The sequence below is a fragment of the Ambystoma mexicanum genome, chromosome 1p (genome assembly GCF_040938575.1).
Source record: "Ambystoma mexicanum isolate Mex_15411 chromosome 1p, UKY_AmexF1_1, whole genome shotgun sequence".
In the NCBI taxonomy this organism is placed as follows: Eukaryota; Metazoa; Chordata; class Amphibia; order Caudata; family Ambystomatidae; genus Ambystoma; species Ambystoma mexicanum.
In genome coordinates this window covers 16673421-16691555 of record NC_090921.1, presented here as the reverse complement: position 1 = coordinate 16691555, position 18135 = coordinate 16673421, and positions in this window count along the sequence as shown.

Sequence of the window (18135 nt, the reverse complement as noted above, 5' to 3'; positions counted from 1 at the left end):
CTGTAGCTGCGTACCGTGGGCATGGCGTCATTACTGTAGCTGCGCACCGTGGGCATGGCGTCAATACTGTAGCTGGGCACCGTGGGCATGGGGTCATTACTGTAGCTGCGCACCGTGGGCATGGCATCATTACTGTAGCTGTGCACCATTGGCATGGCGTCATTACTGTAGCTGTGCACTGTGGGCATGGCGTCATTACTGTAGCTGCGCCTCGTTGGCATGGCGTCATTGCTGTAGCTGTGCACCGTGGGCATGGCTTCATTACTGTAGCTGCGCACAGTGGGCATGGCGTCATTACTATAGCTGCATACCATTGGCATGGCGTCATTACTGTAGCTGTGCACCGTGGAAATGACGTCATTACTGTAGCTGTGCACCGTGGGCATGGCGCCATTACTGTAGCTGCGCACCGTTGGCATGGCGTCATTACTGTAGCTGTGCACCGTGGAAATGACGTCATTACTGTAGCTGTGCACCGTGGGCCTGGCGCCATTACTGTAGCTGCGCACCGTTGGCATGGCTTCATTACTGTAGCTGCGCACAGTGGGCATGGCGTCATTACTGTAGCTGCATACCATTGGCATGGCGTCATTACTGTAGCTGTGCACCGTGGAAATGACGTCATTACTGTAGCTGTGCACCGTGGGCATGGCGCCATTACTGTAGCTGTGCACCGTTGGCATGGCGTCATTACTGTAGCTGCGCACCGTGGACATGACTTCATTACTGTAGCTGTGCACCGTGGGCATGGCGTCATTACTGTAGTTGCGCACCGTTGGCATGACGTCATTACTGTAGCTGTGCACCGTGGGCATGGCGTCATTACTGTAGCTGCGCACTGTGGACATGACGTCATTACTGTAGCTGCGCACCGTGGGCATGGCGTCAATACTGTAGCTGCGCACCGTGGGCATGGCGTCATTACTGTAGCTGCGCACCGTGGGCATGGCGTCATTGATGTAGCTGCGCACCTTGGGCATGGCGTCATTGCTGTAGCTGCGCACCGTGGACATGGCATCATTACTGTAGCTGCGCACCGTGGGCATGGCGTCATTGCTGTAGCTGCGCACCGTGGGCATGGCGTCATTACTGTAGCTGCGCACCGTGGACATGGCTTCATTACTGTAGCTGTGCACCGTGGACATGACTTCATTACTGTAGCTGTGCACCGTGGGCATGGCGTCATTACTGTAGTTGCGCACCGTTGGCATGACGTCATTACTGTAGCTGTGCACCGTGGGCATGGCGTCATTACTGTAGCTGCGCACCGTGGACATGACGTCATTACTGTAGCTGCGCACTGTGGGCTTGGCGTCATTACTCTAGCTGCGCACCGTGGACATGACGTCATTACTGTAGCTGCGCACCGTGGGCATGACGTCATTACTGTAGCTGCGCACCGTGGGCATAGCGTCATTACTGTAGCTGCGCACCGTGGACATGACGTCATTACTGTAGCTGCGCACCGTGGGCATGGCGTCAATACTGTAGCTGTGCATCGTGGGCATGGCGTCATTACTGTAGATGCGCACCGTGGGCATGGCGTCATTGCTGTAGCTGTGCACCGTGGGCATGGCGTCATTGCTGTAGCTGCGCACCGTGGACATGGCTTCATTACTGTAGCTGCGCACCGTGGGCATGGCGTCATTGCTGTAGCTGCGCACCGTGGGCATGGCGTCATTACTGTAGCTGCGCACCGTGGACATGGCTTCATTACTGTAGCTGCGCACCGTGGGCATGGCGTCATTACTGTAGCTGCGCACCGTGGACATGGCGTCATTAATGTAGCTGCGCACCGTGGGCATGGCGTCATTGCTGTAGCTGCGCACCGTGGACATGGCTTCATTACTGTAGCTGCACACCGTGGGCATGGCGTCATTACTGTAGCTGTGCACCGTGGACATGGCGTCATTACTGTAGCTGCGCACCGTGGACATGGCGTCATTACTGTAGCTGCGCACCGTGGACATGGCGTCAATACTGTAGCTGTGCACCGTGGACATGGCGTCATTACTGTAGCTGCGCACCGTGGGCATGGCGTCATTGCTGTAGCTGTGCACCGTGGGCATGGCGTCATTACTGTAGCTGTGCACTGTGGACATGGCGTCATTGCTGTATCTGTGCACTGTGGGCATGGCTTTCAGCCATCTATAGACAGTCATATTTTCATGTGGATGTGCCCAGTTGGCACTAGTCAAGGGGATAGTGCCCATTGACCATACCTGTGGTACCTGTATTTGTGCCGCAGGCACAGTATTCCTACCCACAGTATGCGATAGTCATGACCTTTGTCTGTCCACTGGGCACAGTACCTGTGGTGCAGCTCAACAGGCCTTGCAGACACTGTTTCTCCACACTGTGCTATCCGGTATGGCCTTTTGGCCTGGCCCTGGCACAGTGAGCATACAGGTGGCAGTCCCTTGCCATGCTGTGTGCAGAGTGGCGCTATCTACCATGTAACACAGCCATTCCAAGTATCCTGTCTGGTGCCTGGCCTTCAGCCATCAACAGGGCAAGGCGACCCTACCAGCGATATTGTTTCCATGCACTTGTGACAGTGTGTATAATTTGCATGGCATTTACCAATGTTCCAAGCATGTCCCCTCGGGCAGAGACAGCCCACATGTGACTAACCTCAGGATGTAAGTTAGAAACATTGTGGAAACTTGCATTTATTTATTCAATGTTTTGAGCTCATAACATTTTATGTAATTTCGTTAATGGTTCATTGTGTGGTGTCATTTTACTATTAAGAGTGTTGATGTAATCTCTCTTATTCATTTAGTGCCCTTTTTGCAATGTGTAGATGTGATGTTTGTGTCTTAGTATAGGAGGTGGTACTGTCCCAGTGGCCCCCACACACTTGATCTGCCTCTTTGGCTATTTGAGCCCAAAGCCCTGGCCTTGGGTCTTGGGTGTTGCATTTCCACTGGAGAACCTCTGCAGGGAGGGGCTCTGCAGAAGACTGTGCTTTGCTCTGAGGCTTGTCCCCCTGCTGCTGGAGGCATGCCTCCTCACAGGCCACGAGGCCTCCATTGTGTTCCCTTTCCATTCCTGGGACCACAGCCGGTGTGGGAGTCACTTGACTTTCTATGAGCACCTCAGCTCCATGTGGGGGCTACTCCCAGCTTCTAGCAATCTATACTTGCGGGATGTTTGCGGGCCCTCTGGGTCGTGGGCTGCCTGCCTTGTTTTCCACTTGTATTTCCCCCCTTGTTCACATACGTATGCCTCTTTCATGACCCCGGTGCAGTAACCGGTGCTGTTAATAGGTGCAGCAGAGCTCTCTTTGCTCTTGACTCCCATTGTGTGATGTGTTTATATGATTTAGTTTAAATGTAGTTTCTCAAACCACATAAAGGGTACATTTAGAATTGAATGTCGGTATGCCCCTCTTTCTGATAAACCCAAGATCTTACAGAGCGGTAAACAGGCAGTGTTCAGAAATACCACCTCTGTTACTGTTACCACACAATTCTAGGCTTGCATTTGACACCTTGAAGCACTTCGATTGTGTATAAGCGCTCTACAAACAAACAATTACAATTACTCCTCATCTTATGTCGATGTCTGTGAAGATCTCCGCCCCCGCTAGGAACATTGAGCGCCCTTTGCCTCTTGGCCTCCACGGATGTCTTGGTCGCTCTCCTCTGTCCCCATGCAGTCTCAGCCTGTGCTTTTTGTCTTCGGTCCCTGCCGGGCAGTGGCTACCATTCAGCGGATGTGCTGTGATGTTGCATTGGTAGCAAACGCTTGAATGCCACTGTCGCTCACTGGGGCCTCTACTTCGCCCCTAATGGCCCTCCACCAAGTGCCATCCTCCTCAGTCTTGTTCAGGATATAGACCTGATTTCACCATCTTGTGCATCTTTCATGGCGTCCTGGCACCCGCTTCCGGATTCCTCCCCGGCACATTCATTGGTCGGTGCCTAATCCTGCGCCAGCTCTGTTGGTTTGAATGCGCTTTCCATGACATATGTGTGTGGGCAGCACTGTCTCTGATGAGCCTGTCAGCATCAGCTGCAACGTCACAGCTCACAGCCTGTCCATGCAGGCTGAGCACAGCCGTACAGCCGCGACATTCATGTCCACTTCTGGTGCCATCCCACGGAATCAATGCCACTGAAAACGAGATTATGCATCAGCGATGCCATTATCCTTCCCTGACACGTGAGTTGCTTTAAACACCACATTCAACTTCAGACACCACAGTAGACATTCTCTCATTAGCCTGGCTACCCTCTGGTCCTTGGCTACCCTCTGGTGCCTGGCTACCCTCAGGTGCCTGGCTACCCTCTGGTCCCTGGCTACCCTCTGGTGCCTGGCTACCCTCAGGTGCCTGGCTACCCTCTGGTTCCTGGCTACCCTCTGGTTCCTGGCTACTCTCTGGTGCCTGGCTACCCTCTGGTGCCTGGCTGCCCTCTGGTGCCTGGCTACCCTCTGGTGCCTCTGGTGCCTGGCTACCCTCTGATGCCTGGCTACCCTCTGGTGCCTCAGGTGCCTGGCTACCCTGTGGTCCCTGGCTACCCTCTGGTTCCAGTCTACCCCCGGGTGCCTAGCTACCCTCTGGTGTCTGGCTACCCTCTGGGGCCTGGCTACCCTCTGGTGCCTGGCTACCCTCGGAAGCCTAGCTACCCTCTGGTGTCTGGCTACCCTCTGGTGCCTGGCCACTCTCTGGTGCCTAGTTACCCTCTGGTGCCTAGCTACCTTTTGGTGCCTAGCTACTCTTTGGTGCCTGGCTACCCTCTAGTGCCTAGCTACCCTCTGGTGTCTGGCTACCCTGTGGTGCCTGGCCACTCTCTGGTGCCTAGTTACCCTCTGGTGCCTGGCTACCTTTTGGTGCCTAGCTACCCTTTGGTGCCTGGCTACCCTCTAGTGCCTAGCTACCCTCTGGTGCCTGGCTACCCTCTGGTGCCTAGCTATCCTCTGATCCTCAGCTGACTGCCTGTTCACAATGTTGACCACTGCCTCATTGTCAACGTTAAAATTCACTTTCTTTTTCTGCAGCACCCTACAACTCCAGTGCCACCTGCAAAGGAAAAAACTCCAAAGGGCTATACTCCTCCCTCTTCTCTGCACTGCTCAGGTCACTTTTTCGTACACCACTTACCCCTTCAGTACACTCCAAAACCTCCTGAAACTACTTCCTATGCACCTGGGTCCCCTTGCAGCTACATTGACACTTCATTGAATTCTTCCAAAAATCGTAGCCAAATCTTGCAATCCTCCCTGACCGCTCCTGAAATCCTCACCCTGTGATGTGGATACTTGGCCCCCAGCATAGAACGTGCCATGTTCCTGGAAAAAGTGTGACCCGGGGCCACCACCCATCACGTGAAATTGAGATGCCCTACTAACCTTTGCATGGCTACCAGCTTCATTTTGTGGGTCGCTATCACCTTCTCCAGCAATGCTACAAGCCTGCTCACCTTGTCGTACGGCAAGCGTGAGGCCATGGCCACTGAATCCAGTTCTATTCCTAAAAAAATCAAAACCACCACCAATGGCACCCCCAACTCTTGCATCAATGTCTGAAAAACCTCCAGCATCTGCTGACATTCTTGCTCTTTGCCCGCCCCACTTATGAAAATAGAGTCGTCCAAACAATGCAAAACTTCCTCAAAACCAGAACTGTAAGTAAAAACCCACTACAGGAAAGAGCTGAAACGCTCAAACAATGCACATGAAACTGCGCAACTCATTGGCAAAGTAAATCTCACCCTCAAAGTGGATCCCCAGAAACCAAAAATCCTCTGGATGCACCGGTAACAACTGAAAAGCCACCTTGATATCGCATTTGGCCATGAACGCACCACCCCCTTCCTTCCTCACGAAGCCCACGGCCTGATGCACACTGGCAACGGACACCCCTCCACCTTCCGGTGCATTGAAGTCCTTCACTGACATTCCCTCCGGCCATGACAAGAGGTGAATTAATATAAATTCTCCAGCTACTTTCTTAGGCACGACCCGTAAAGGAGACACCAAGTCCCTCTGCAAATTCGGGTACGGCCCGACCACTCTCACCACCGCCACCTCCTTTGGCAACCAAATTCTCCCGAGCAGACTTCAAGTTTTCCGCCCACCGCCGCAACCTTGGAGTCTGACATCCCAAATTAAAACCTTCACGAAAACCTTCCCCCAAGACCCTGGCCCCTTCCCTTTCCGGGGAAAATGGAGCCATTCTTCTACCACCTCCACCTTAACTGGAGTGTAGACCTTTCCCCACAACTCCTCGCCCCGCCCCACACCCCCTCCCTCTGTCACCTGTTGCAAAATATTGTATACCGGGATGCCGACCCGCACATCATCTACACTCGTGCCTAAATGTGTACACTGTTCTAATGCAGCCCTCCTTATTAAATGCCCAGCATGCTGCTGATGGCTGACCCCTGCCTCCTCCCCCACCTCATCGAAGGCGGGGCGAGCATGAAAGGGCCGGTAAGGCATTGGTAAAACGCTTGCTGTATGCAACATCAGGGCTGGACACGTAGGCGCCACCCACTGTAACCATACGTCCATATCTATCTCTCATCATATCTCACCCATGCAAACCTCCCAAAACTCATAAAGGCTTTCCCTAATTACATCCATATATTTTAGTAATGCTACACACCCCTCAAGGAACTTTTCGCAATAAACGCTAGCATATATTATAAATGCCGGTGTAGAATCCTCGGGCTGGGCGTCCACCCCGATGCTTCTGTATCGTCTTCTCGGCAGGATGCATCAACTCCTTCCTGCTCTTCTCTTCTGCGGCGAGGGTTTCCCTCCTCCACCCCGTGCTCCATCATGCTAGGAGCCGTACTGCACCCTCTAGGCTGTCCTCTTCAGCTTTCCGGAGGGGCCGCTCTCAAACCCTCTCTGTCCACCTTTTCCACGAGCATGGGCGCCATGTGATTCCCTCCGTGTACCACACTACTTTGCGGGTAGGTTGCTGCATACCTTCCTCTGTCTCCGCTATCTTCCGGAGATAGTGTCCTCCTCCTCCCCTCTGTACTCTTCTGCAGGCATTTCCCACCTTGGCCCCTCTGCACCACTGCACCTCTTCGGTCCGTCCTCACCCTAACATCCTCACCCACTTTCCCCACACCCACCTCCTCCACTACTCCTTCTCCACTAGCACCCTCGCCTGGCACCATGTGCTCCTGGCCCACTGCCTAACCCACCACTGACCTCTCCCCTACTCCTGGTTGCCCTCCTGGGTATATCCCTCCTACTCTTCCTGGCCCCTTTGTCCTATACCTCTCCCCTCCCTGCTGACGGGCTGCAAGCCACTACTGCTGCGAGGGCCCTGTCCGAAGCAGCTCTGCGCTGTGGCCTCCCCTCCCCGGGCCCCTTCACACCCATAACCTCTTGTACTGCTCCTAATAATGCCAGACGCCTCCCGTAAAGACTGAGCGTCCACAAAGCCCCCTGACACAGCACCCTGTTTTGCCATCCTGGCCGGAGAAAGAACTTGAGCCCCTAATGTGCTGAACCCCACCTCAGAAACCTCGGCTTTGTCTTCTTAAGGACCCGGTAGGCTAAATCTCCTTGCTGCGGGCTTATTTCCTGTATCCCCAAATATTATTCTTCAATCTATGTCTCCTTTATCTATAAATACCCCTGCTGGGATCCCTAAGCACCTAAGATGCCTAACCGCTAACCACCTACCTGTGGGAAAGCAAGTACGATAATCCGCCCACCGAGAAATCCCCCCACCTCCAAGGGCCCCTAAATAGCGCCACTGGGTAAAACAAATTATCCATCCCTATTTTTCTCCTATTTTCTCACCCCTTCAGACATGCACAAACCAAATACCCTTAGGTAAAAATACATATGCTCCCTCCTTGTTTGTTATTTATTATAGTCTTAATTAAATGTATTTATTTTATTTTATTTTATTATTTTTGTATTCTTTATTTATTTATTTAGGCCTCCACCGCAGCACCCACCACTCTCCTAATTAAAAAAAAGAGCCAAGTGACCGTGCTGCACTGCCACCTGGTGGCTAAACTGCTCCCTCACAAGTTGAAGGGAATGGAGAATCTGAGAGGCTGTGCACTGCACTGCCCTCTTGTGGCCACAACCGGCACCACACTCAAAGCAAATGCGTGCAATCAGGGATTTCTCCACCCCGACAAACAGCCCAATGCCCCACTCTACTTGGCCCCATTCCCACGGCAGCCAGAATATCCCAGGATGCCCCCCAACGAAGGCGTGAGCCGCACCGCACACCCGCACTCCCCCAATCCCAGCACCACAAGAGATAACCACGGCAAAAACCTGGCCCGCAGGGGCAGGCTCAAAAACCTCTAATGAATAGAAAGCAGGGAAAGAGACACCGCGCCCATGGGGCACAGAGAGACAGACCCCCCCCCCCCACAGGTAATTGAGCTTACAGCAACCACTTAAATATAAAATCCTTTTTTTGTATTATTATCCCGCACATCAAAAACCACTGTGCCTTCACCCTCAAATCCTTCAGCCCCCTACCGACCGACAACCAACACCACCAGAACAAGGCTCAAGGAAGGGAAGGCTCAGGAGCAGTGACCCGGCAAACGCTATCTCTCCAACCGTCGCTTGCTACCGAACCTTCACTGCCCCCATTTATATCCTGGACAACTGCGCCCTATACATAGGGCAGCTCACTGGCCTGTGCAGCACCCAGAACCACCCCAGGGGGACACGCATGTGCGGTCCTCCCGGGACCGCCTTCATAGATTTGAAGATTCTAGATCTCAGGCGTTGGGGGACCAGCGACATTGGTCAGGCGTTGGGGGACCAGCGACATTGGTCAGGCGTTGGGGGACCAGCGACATTGGTATCTGTGAATGCCCACTCGGTGGTGCTGAGTGGGCATTTATAGATGTTGGATGGCCTTGCCCGCTCAGGCTCTAATCTCTCTACCAAGTAGCAATCAAGCAAAACATGTTTTAAAGACATCATTCACTAATCTCTGTGCATCTTAGAAACCTTTGCTAGCCCTCACAAAATGGCTGCCGGTGTGACTGAGCTTTGGGCAGGATGCACTGTTCAGCTGCCTGAGGCTAAGGCCCCTCTCCTTATGTAGCTTCATTAGCTCTGCCTGGAAGTGAACAAACTGCTCCAGCCAGACCTAAAAATGAGGTTGCGCAAACGACATTATAAAAACACCCTCATGCCATCAGAACCATGCAGGAGAGAGGGGGTTCACTCTCAACCTGCCGCACTCTCCCACCCTCCCGTTCTATCGCGATCTAACGGTTCAAGGTGGCGTGGTTGTGAGGTTTGAGGACAACAGGGGGCCTGGATGGCGGGGCGGCGGGGGGGTTATTCAAATATATCATGAATTGGCTATTGCTGGCTGCTGCCAGGCGCGCCATATGCTTTGTAGCTGCTAAATGAGCATGCGTTGCTTTCTAAGCACCTTGTTGATTTTTCTCGTTTTCTTTTCCAGCCACGGCCGCAGGACTTCCGTTTCTCGATGGGGTAAGTCCCTGAGTCGATGCATGTAGTGACTTTCTGTATTCCACCAATCCTGTTTATTTTGTATTAATGCCCCCTGATGGTTAAGTCAGAGCTCGGTAGAGCAGGAGGCCCCCAGACACAGGATGACCAGAATCACTGCCAGTCACCACTGGGACATCCGTAGGAGCCCCCCCTCCCCAGACACAGGCTGACCAGAATCACTGCCAGTCAACACTGGGGCTTCCGTAGGAGCCCCCCCTCCCCAGACACAGGCTGACCAGAATCACTGCCAGTCAACACTGGGGCTTCCGTAGGAGCCCTCCCCCCCCAGGCACAGGCTGACCAGAATCACTGCCAATAACAACTGGGGATTCTGTAGGAGACCCCCCCCCCCAGACACAGGCCGACCGGAATCACTGCCAGTCACCACTGGGACATCCGTAGGAGCCCCCCTCCCCAGACACAGGCTGACCAGAATCACTGCCAGTCAACACTGGGGCTTCCGTAGGAGCCCTCCCCCCCCAGGTACAGGCTGACCAGAATCACTGCCAATAACAACTGGGGATTCTGTAGGAGACCCCCCCCCCCAGACACAGGCCGACCGGAATCACTGCCAGTCACCACTGGGACATCCGTAGGAGCCCCCCACCCCCCAGTCACAGGCTGACCAGAATCACTGCCAGTCACCACTGGGACATCCGTAGGAGCCCCCCTCCCCAGACACAGGCTGACCAGAATCACTACCAATCACCACTGGGACATCCGTAGGAGCCCCCCTCCCCAGACACAGGCTGACCAGAATCACTACCAATCACCACTGGGACATCCGTAGGAGCCCCCCTCCCCAGACACAGGCTGACCAGAATCACTGCCAGTCAACACTGGGGCTTCCGTAGGAGCCCCCCCTCCCCAGACACAGGCTGACCAGAATCACTACCAATCACCACTGGGACATCCATAGGAGCCCCCCTCCCCAGAAACAGGCTGACCAGAATCACTACCAATCACCACTGGGGCTTCCGTAGGAGCCCTCCCCCCCCAGGCACAGGCTGACCAGAATCACTGCCAATCACAACTGGGGATTCTGTAGGAGACCCCCCCCAGACACAGGCCGACCGGAATCACTGCCAGTCACAACTGGGACATCCGTAGGAGCCCCCCCCAGACACAGGCTGACCAGAATCACTACCAATCACCACTGGGACATCCGTAGGAGCCCCCCTCCCCAGACACAGGCTGACCAGAATCACTGCCAGTCACCACTGGGGCTTCCGTAGGAGCCCCCCCCCCAGGCACAGGCTGACCAGAATCACTGCCAATCACAACTGGGGATTCTGTGGCAGACCCCCCCAGACACAGGCTGACCGGAATCACTGCCAGTGACCACTGGGACATCCGTAGGAGGCCCCCCCCAGTCACAGGCTGACCAGAATCACTGCCAGTCACCACTGGGACATCCGTAGGAGCCCCCCCTCCCCAGACACAGGCTGACCAGAATCACTGCCAGTCAACACTGGGGCTTCCGTAGGAGCCCCCCCTCCCCAGACACAGGCTGACCAGAATCACTACCAATCACCACTGGGACATCCATAGGAGCCCCCCTCCCCAGAGACAGGCTGACCAGAATCACTACCAATCACCACTGGGGCTTCCGTAGGAGCCCTCCCCCCCCAGGCACAGGCTGACCAGAATCACTGCCAATCACAACTGGGGATTCTGTAGGAGACCCCCCCCCCCAGACACAGGCCGACCGGAATCACTGCCAGTCACCACTGGGACATCCGTAGGAGCCCCCCACCCCCCAGTCACAGGCTGACCAGAATCACTGCCAGTCACCACTGGGACATCCGTAGGAGCCCCCCCCCAGACACAGGCTGACCAGAATCACTACCAATCACCACTGGGACATCCGTAGGAGCCCCCCTCCCCAGACACAGGCTGACCAGAATCACTGCCAGTCACCACTGGGGCTTCCGTAGGAGCCCCCCCCCCCCAGGCACAGGCTGACCAGAATCACTGCCAATCACAACTGGGGATTCTGTAGGAGACCCCCCCAGACACAGGCTGACCGGAATCACTGCCAGTGACCACTGGGACATCCGTAGGAGGCCCCCCCCCAGTCACAGGCTGACCAGAATCACTGCCAGTCACCACCGGGGCTTCCGTAGGAGCCTCCCCCCCACACACAGACTGACCAGAATCACTGCCAGTCACCACTGGGGCTTCCGTAGGTGCCCCCCCCCAGACACAGGCTGACCAGAATCACAGCCAGTCATAACTGGGGCTTCCGAAGGAGGCCCCCCAGACACAGGCTGACCTGAATCACAGCCACTCATAACTGGGGCTTCCGTAGGAGCCCCCCCCAGACACAGGCTGACCAGAATCACTGCCAGTCACCACCGGGGCTTCCGTAGGAGCCTCCCCCCACACACAGACTGACCAGAATCACTGCCAGTCACCACTGGGGCTTCCGTAGGTGCCCCCCCAGACACAGACTGACCAGAATCACTGCCAGTCACCACTGGGGCTTCCGTAGGTGCCCCCCCCCCCAGACACAGGCTGACCAGAATCACTGCCAGTCACCACCGGGGCTTCTGTAGGAGCCCCCCCAGACACAGGCTGACCAGAATCATTACCAATCACCACTGGGACATCCGTAGGAGCCCCCCTCCCCAGACGCAGGCTGACCAGAATCACTGCCAGTCACCACTGGGGCTTCCGTAGGAGCCCCCCCCCCCCCAGGCACAGGCTGACCAGAATCACTGCCAGTCACCCCTGGGCTTCCGCTTTTATGGCACTTACTCTTTAATAAACGTTAAAGTCTGTATTTAGCCACATTTATTCTATGCTCTGTAAAAAAAAAGTAAGTTGCAACTAGTATTTTCCCTTAATGAAAAATGTAGTGCTTGGATGCCCTGCCTTCATGCTCACAGAGCTGGACTGCACTGCAATATCCATTGCCAACTTTACAAGAAATGGCTGTTCCTGCTATTGCCGCTGATGTGACCAACAATGTTTCAGCCAATTTAGCATCTTCAAAGAGAAAAGTATTCTTTTTTGGCCTTTCTGTCATATCACTTGTTTTCTGTTTTCAACATATCAAAAACTGAAAGGAAACAGAGTTATTATCGTCTGTATTTATGGGCAGAAATCAGTAAAAATGGAACAGGGAGCGTTAGTTTTAACCGAGGAAGAGACTTTCAGCAATGGCTGCCGCTGAATCGAACCAGTCACAGGGCCTCATTACCACCCCGGCGCTAAACCATGGTGCTATTAAGCACCATGGTCCATGCCGGGGTCCACCATGGTGAATGGCGGAATTACCGCCCCATTCCAAGGTTGGCGGGGCGGTAATTCCCCATTCACCATGGGCCCTTCCCCATTCCCATTTTTGCCTCATAGGGCTCAATGGGAATGGGGAAGGCGCTAAGTACGGTGCCGCATATTGCGGCACCGTACTTAGCACCAGGGTCCCTTTGCGGCACCCTACTTTAACGGCTGGTAAAACCAGCCGTTAAGGTCAGGTCCCGCAAAGGGACCTCGTAATCAGGCGTTAAGGGTTTAACGGCGCCGAAACCTTTTACGGCGCCGTTAAACCCTTAACGCCAGGGTCGTAATGACCCCAGAGTCCAGAACATCGGGCGACATCAGGGCACATTCTTAGTCACTGCAAATAAACATGTCCCTGCCCTTGCGCGCGGTTGCAGTAAGCAAACATGGGCTAAGAAGTGTGATAATGGACACTTGGGGCATTTTATACCCGGAAGTCTAGCTGTGGAGCCATCTTAAAGGTCCAATAGTAAAGGAATGACCTTGTGCCAACGTAGGCCAAAGAACCTGCGAGGAGTCAGTGTGCTTTGAATGGTAGACAGTAAAAAATGTGTCAGGTTCACCTTTAAGTCTAGATTATGGGAAGGGCTCCAAACGATTAACTCCCGGAGGGCTGTGTTACAAATGCTTCCTAGTCATGGATTAAAGTGTTGCTGTAAAGAGTGAGGTCAAAGATGAGAAAGTAACACCTGCAGGAAAGCCACCAGGAAAGCTCTCTGACTAAGCCAACAACGAAGCACGCGGAAGAGGCTTAGGGGCCAATTCATGGAATTATTTGCGCAGAAAATAGGGTAATTGCACGCGCAACGGCACGCAAATCTGCCTTCGTCGATTCATGGAATCGAACGCACAGTACTTTTCCAGACTTGTGTGGAGTTTGTGCTGTGCCTTGCGGCCTTGCGTGAGACTCCAAGCAGAGCGTGGGCGTGGCTTGCGCAGAGGGCTGTGAAGGTGGCAGAACACCAAAAATGGGGAAGAACTTGGGAAGAAGTGGGTGTCCCTCGCACGCCCACAGTTGCGTGGCACGTGACGTATTCATGGATTCCAACGCGCAACATTTCAGCTTAGCAATGGCCAGCAAGTCCTTCATACTATCCGCCACCCGAAGGCAGGCGTAAATATACTTGCACATAGCATTTTTAGCATGCAGGTGGGGTTGCATGTCGGATTTCGAGGTGTGGGTACTCAATCAGGGTTCCGATGTAACATAGGGGTGCGCGTAAGCAGTGTAACGGGGTGCCGGAATGTGTTTACGTGGGTCCGCGCACAGATTTCCCGAGTTATTGCAGAGTTACCATTTTTTATACACATGTCGTCGTGGTGCCGGATAGAGTTACGGTGGACTCTGCGTATGGTCCCTGAGTCGCAGGCCTGCTTACGGGGGACCTCATGCACTGTTTCAAGGGTGCATGTATTTGCGCCCAGGGAAGCGTGCAAAGGTAGCTGATCTGGCAGTTTTTTGCTTTGCGGGTTGGCATGTTGGGGGCGTTCCAGCCGTGAATTGTGAATACAGTTACTTTGCGTGAACAATCCATGAATACGTGTGATGCGCATTTTTTCTTCTGCATGCAGGCTTGCGCAGTATCCTTCTTGGCGCGCGGCCCTTGCTCGATTTCTGCACGAAATTCCACGAATCGGCTTCTTAGTGGCCACATGTGCGGCAGTGGGTAGTAATTTAAAACCAAACCATGCTCTGCTTCCAGGCAACCGGCACTGATCTGATTTAAGGGCAGGGGCAGTGATAGAAGGTGGAATTTATCTTATATGATGACTCCATCCAGTGTGTGGCCTGTTGCTGAAAGGGAAGGAGAGCGTTAACGGATTAAATGCAGAGGACAAATGCCGTGGCACATCACAGCTAGTACAGGGCACACAAGTCTATTGAAAGGTGCCAACAGTTTGTTTTTAATTGACTTTGGTGCTGAACTGCAAGCAAGTATTTTTCATAGTATTATTATTTTATTAATTGCTTTGGTTTCAAATAAACCTTTACAATTACTTTCAAACATTCCTTATATTATAAAATCTCATAACAACATTAATTTTAAACGAATTTACCATACAGACATGTATTTTAAAATCTCATGTTACTATAGAAAAGACACCTTAGGTAATTTGCTCAACATATATCAAAGCCCTAAAACATAGATTGTTAGGAACATATAAACCACAATGACTGGATCACGATAGCCTAGACATTTGTAAAAGCCGAACTATGGCAAGTCACGTGGAGACTGACCTGCCCCCCAGCATGCAGAACCGCAGATTTTCCCTCTGCTCCTCGGCCAGGTTGGGAGATTGGTTGGTCAGGATACTCAGACTTCTATAGGATCTACAGAAGGCAAGACTTTCAGGCAGCCCGCCCGCTCCTTATGCAAGGAATTTCATTGGTGTTAATCACATTCAGGAAATGTCAGCACATATGGTTCCTCCACACCTAATCTTGTATAGACCACTCTAGCTCTAATGTACAGTGTGTGGTGACCGATCGTGTCTCGATCCAGTCTCTTTGCATGTTGCGTCTGTTAACTCGAACTCCACTATTTCTTTTTTAATGCAAAAATCAACAAAACCTTGAACAGGAAATCCACCATACACAGCCAATTCTTTACCCCTATCAACATTCAATTCTTCCGAGGAACCTATGAGTTTCCGATACAGACTCAAACATTTGTATCCCACTCTACTTTGGAGAGACAGAAGACCCTACCGAACGGCAGCAATAAGAATGCAATGAGGGAGGAAATACAGACCCTTTCTCCAGATCAGGGCTTCATATAGTACTAGTTCCTCCATAAGCCACGTCGCTAGTACTTCAAGACCATATAGTAATTTGGGCACCACATTGCCCATGTCAAATTTTATTAGTGTTGCCAGCGAGAATTCACCAAATTCCTTATCAATTGCCTTCATCTGCCCTGCCAAAATCAATGCCTTTTTTTCAGCCACTCTCTAAAGAAAAATTCACATGGATAAACTATGATGGGCACAACCCAAATACAATATGGTGGGTGTTATCTCCAAGCGATCTTCATTCATGTACCTACCATCACGATGGGTCCAACCCAAACACAATGTAGAGGATGTTATTCATGTACCATCACGATGGGTCCAACCCAAACACAATGTAGAGGATGTTATTCATGTACCATCACGATGGGTCCAACCCAAACACAATGTAGTGGATGGTATTCATGTACCATCACGACGGGTCCAACCCAAATACAATATAGTGGATGTTATCTCCAATCGTTCTTCATTCATTTACCATCATGATGGGTCCAACCCAAACACAATATAGTGGATGTTATCTCCAAGCGTTCTTCATTCATTTACCATCATGATGGGTCCAACCCAAACACAATATAGTGGATGTTATCTCCAAGCGTTCTTCATTCATGTACAATGCATGTTTAAATTTGTTGCCCTTCGTACAAAATGTAATAATATTTGTCTTTGAGGGGTTGATTTTGAGTTTATGCTCCCCACATATCTATCAAAAGCTACGAGCAAACTTTAAAGGCTGATTGGGGTCTTATCGCGTAATATAGACTCATCGGCGTGAGCCAGCCATGTTACCTGCATTTCCCAGTCATTCCAATACCTGCCTCATGCATTGAAAAGGCAAGGGGCCAACAGGCACCCTGGCCTTCACCCAGAACAGGCTGTCCTTTCCCGGGACATTTTCCCCACAGTATTGAGTCGCACTTGCACGGACGTGCCAGAATAGAGGTCTATCGAATTCTCAATAGTCCCGAGGGCAGGACCCAGCTGTGTTATCTCTTCCACAAGGTTTCTTTCCACTAAATTGAATGCCTTTGGAAGATCTAGGGACGCAGCATATATTGACATGGAATCCTTACTCCAGGCGAGCTTCTGGATGCAGGACATGAGAAAGCTGTTGCAGTCAGTCCCAGAGCTCCTGCCTGTTTGGAATGTATTTGGAATATGCCTTTCCTTTTCCCATTCTTCAAGCTTTTCCAGGATTATTGCCGCAAATACTTGCTGTCGGCATATATTAATGCGATAGGATGACCATTTAACGGGCCATCTTTATATATTGGAATAATAAATGTGCTTTTCCAGGAGCTTGGGGTACACATATTCTTAATGATGTCCTCAGACAAGGCGGGGAAAATACCAGCCTACAATGCGGGGCACTGCTTAAAAACTCTAGTCGACAATTGGTTGCCCCTGCTGTGGAATTACTAGCCTTCCCAATGATCCATTTAATGCGTTCTATACATGCTTCCAGTTGCCATTCATGGTTCACCAAAATAGAGTTTTCAACAGGCTCACACACCTCCCTTCCATGCAGGGTCTTAACATGTGTAGCCCAGACATTTCTTTAGTTGGGTTCCATTCCGCCTCCATTTTTTCATGTCCGTAGAGTTAACAATAGCCCAAAGCTTTCCTGTTTTTTACCTAAAATGTCTACCATGGCCTCCCCATCTTTCTGGATGAGGAGGAATTGATGTGATCCGGCGTTGCTCTTCCTTCCTAATAAGGGAAATGTTTCTGCACTGCCAGGTCACTCCTGTTCACTACTCCCCTTTTTAGTTCATGTGCCTCGTTGGGAATGGAACGCTTTGGCTCTCTGTTCCTGTTGCTGCATTATCCTGTTCTGTTCCAGTGCCCTTTCCGGGCTCCCTGCCTTGCAGCCAATCACGCTCCGCTGCCTTCTACCTACAGCCCTTGTCCTCTGGGCTTCCTGCCTTGCAGCCTATTACAGTCCTCTGCAGCCCTCTACAGTCAGCGGCCCTGCTCCTCTGGGCTCACTCCCAGCTGCCCTGCTCCTCTGGGCTCCTTGCCCTGCAGCCTGCCTCACTCTGGCTGCCTACAGTCCTTGTCCTCTGGTCTCCTTTCCCTGCAGCCTACCTCACTCCGGCTGCCTACCGTCCTAGTCCTCTGCAGCCCGCCTTGCAGCCTGCCTCACTCCGGCTGCCCACAATCCTTGTCCTCTGGTCTCCTTTCCCTGCAGCCTGCCTCACTCCGGCTGCCTACCGTCCTTGTCCTCTGGGCTCCCTGCTCTGCAGCCTGCTTCACTCCGGCTGCCTACAGTCCTAGTCCCTCTGCTGCCCGCCTTGCAGCCTGCCTCACTCCGGCTGCCTACAATCCTTGTCCTCTGGGCTCCCTGCCCTGCAGCCTGCCTCACTCCGGCTGCCCACCGTCCTTGTCCCCTGGGCTCTCTGCCCTGCAGCCTGCCTCACTCCAGCTGCCTACAGCCCTTGTCCTCTGGGCTCCCTACCGTGCAGCTTGCAACCTTCTGCTGTTTCCAAGCCCTTGTTCCCTGTGCTCCTTAGCTTGCAGCCTGCACCTCTTCGCTGCCTACAGCCCTGCTCCTCTGGGCTCCCTACCTAGCGGCCCTAT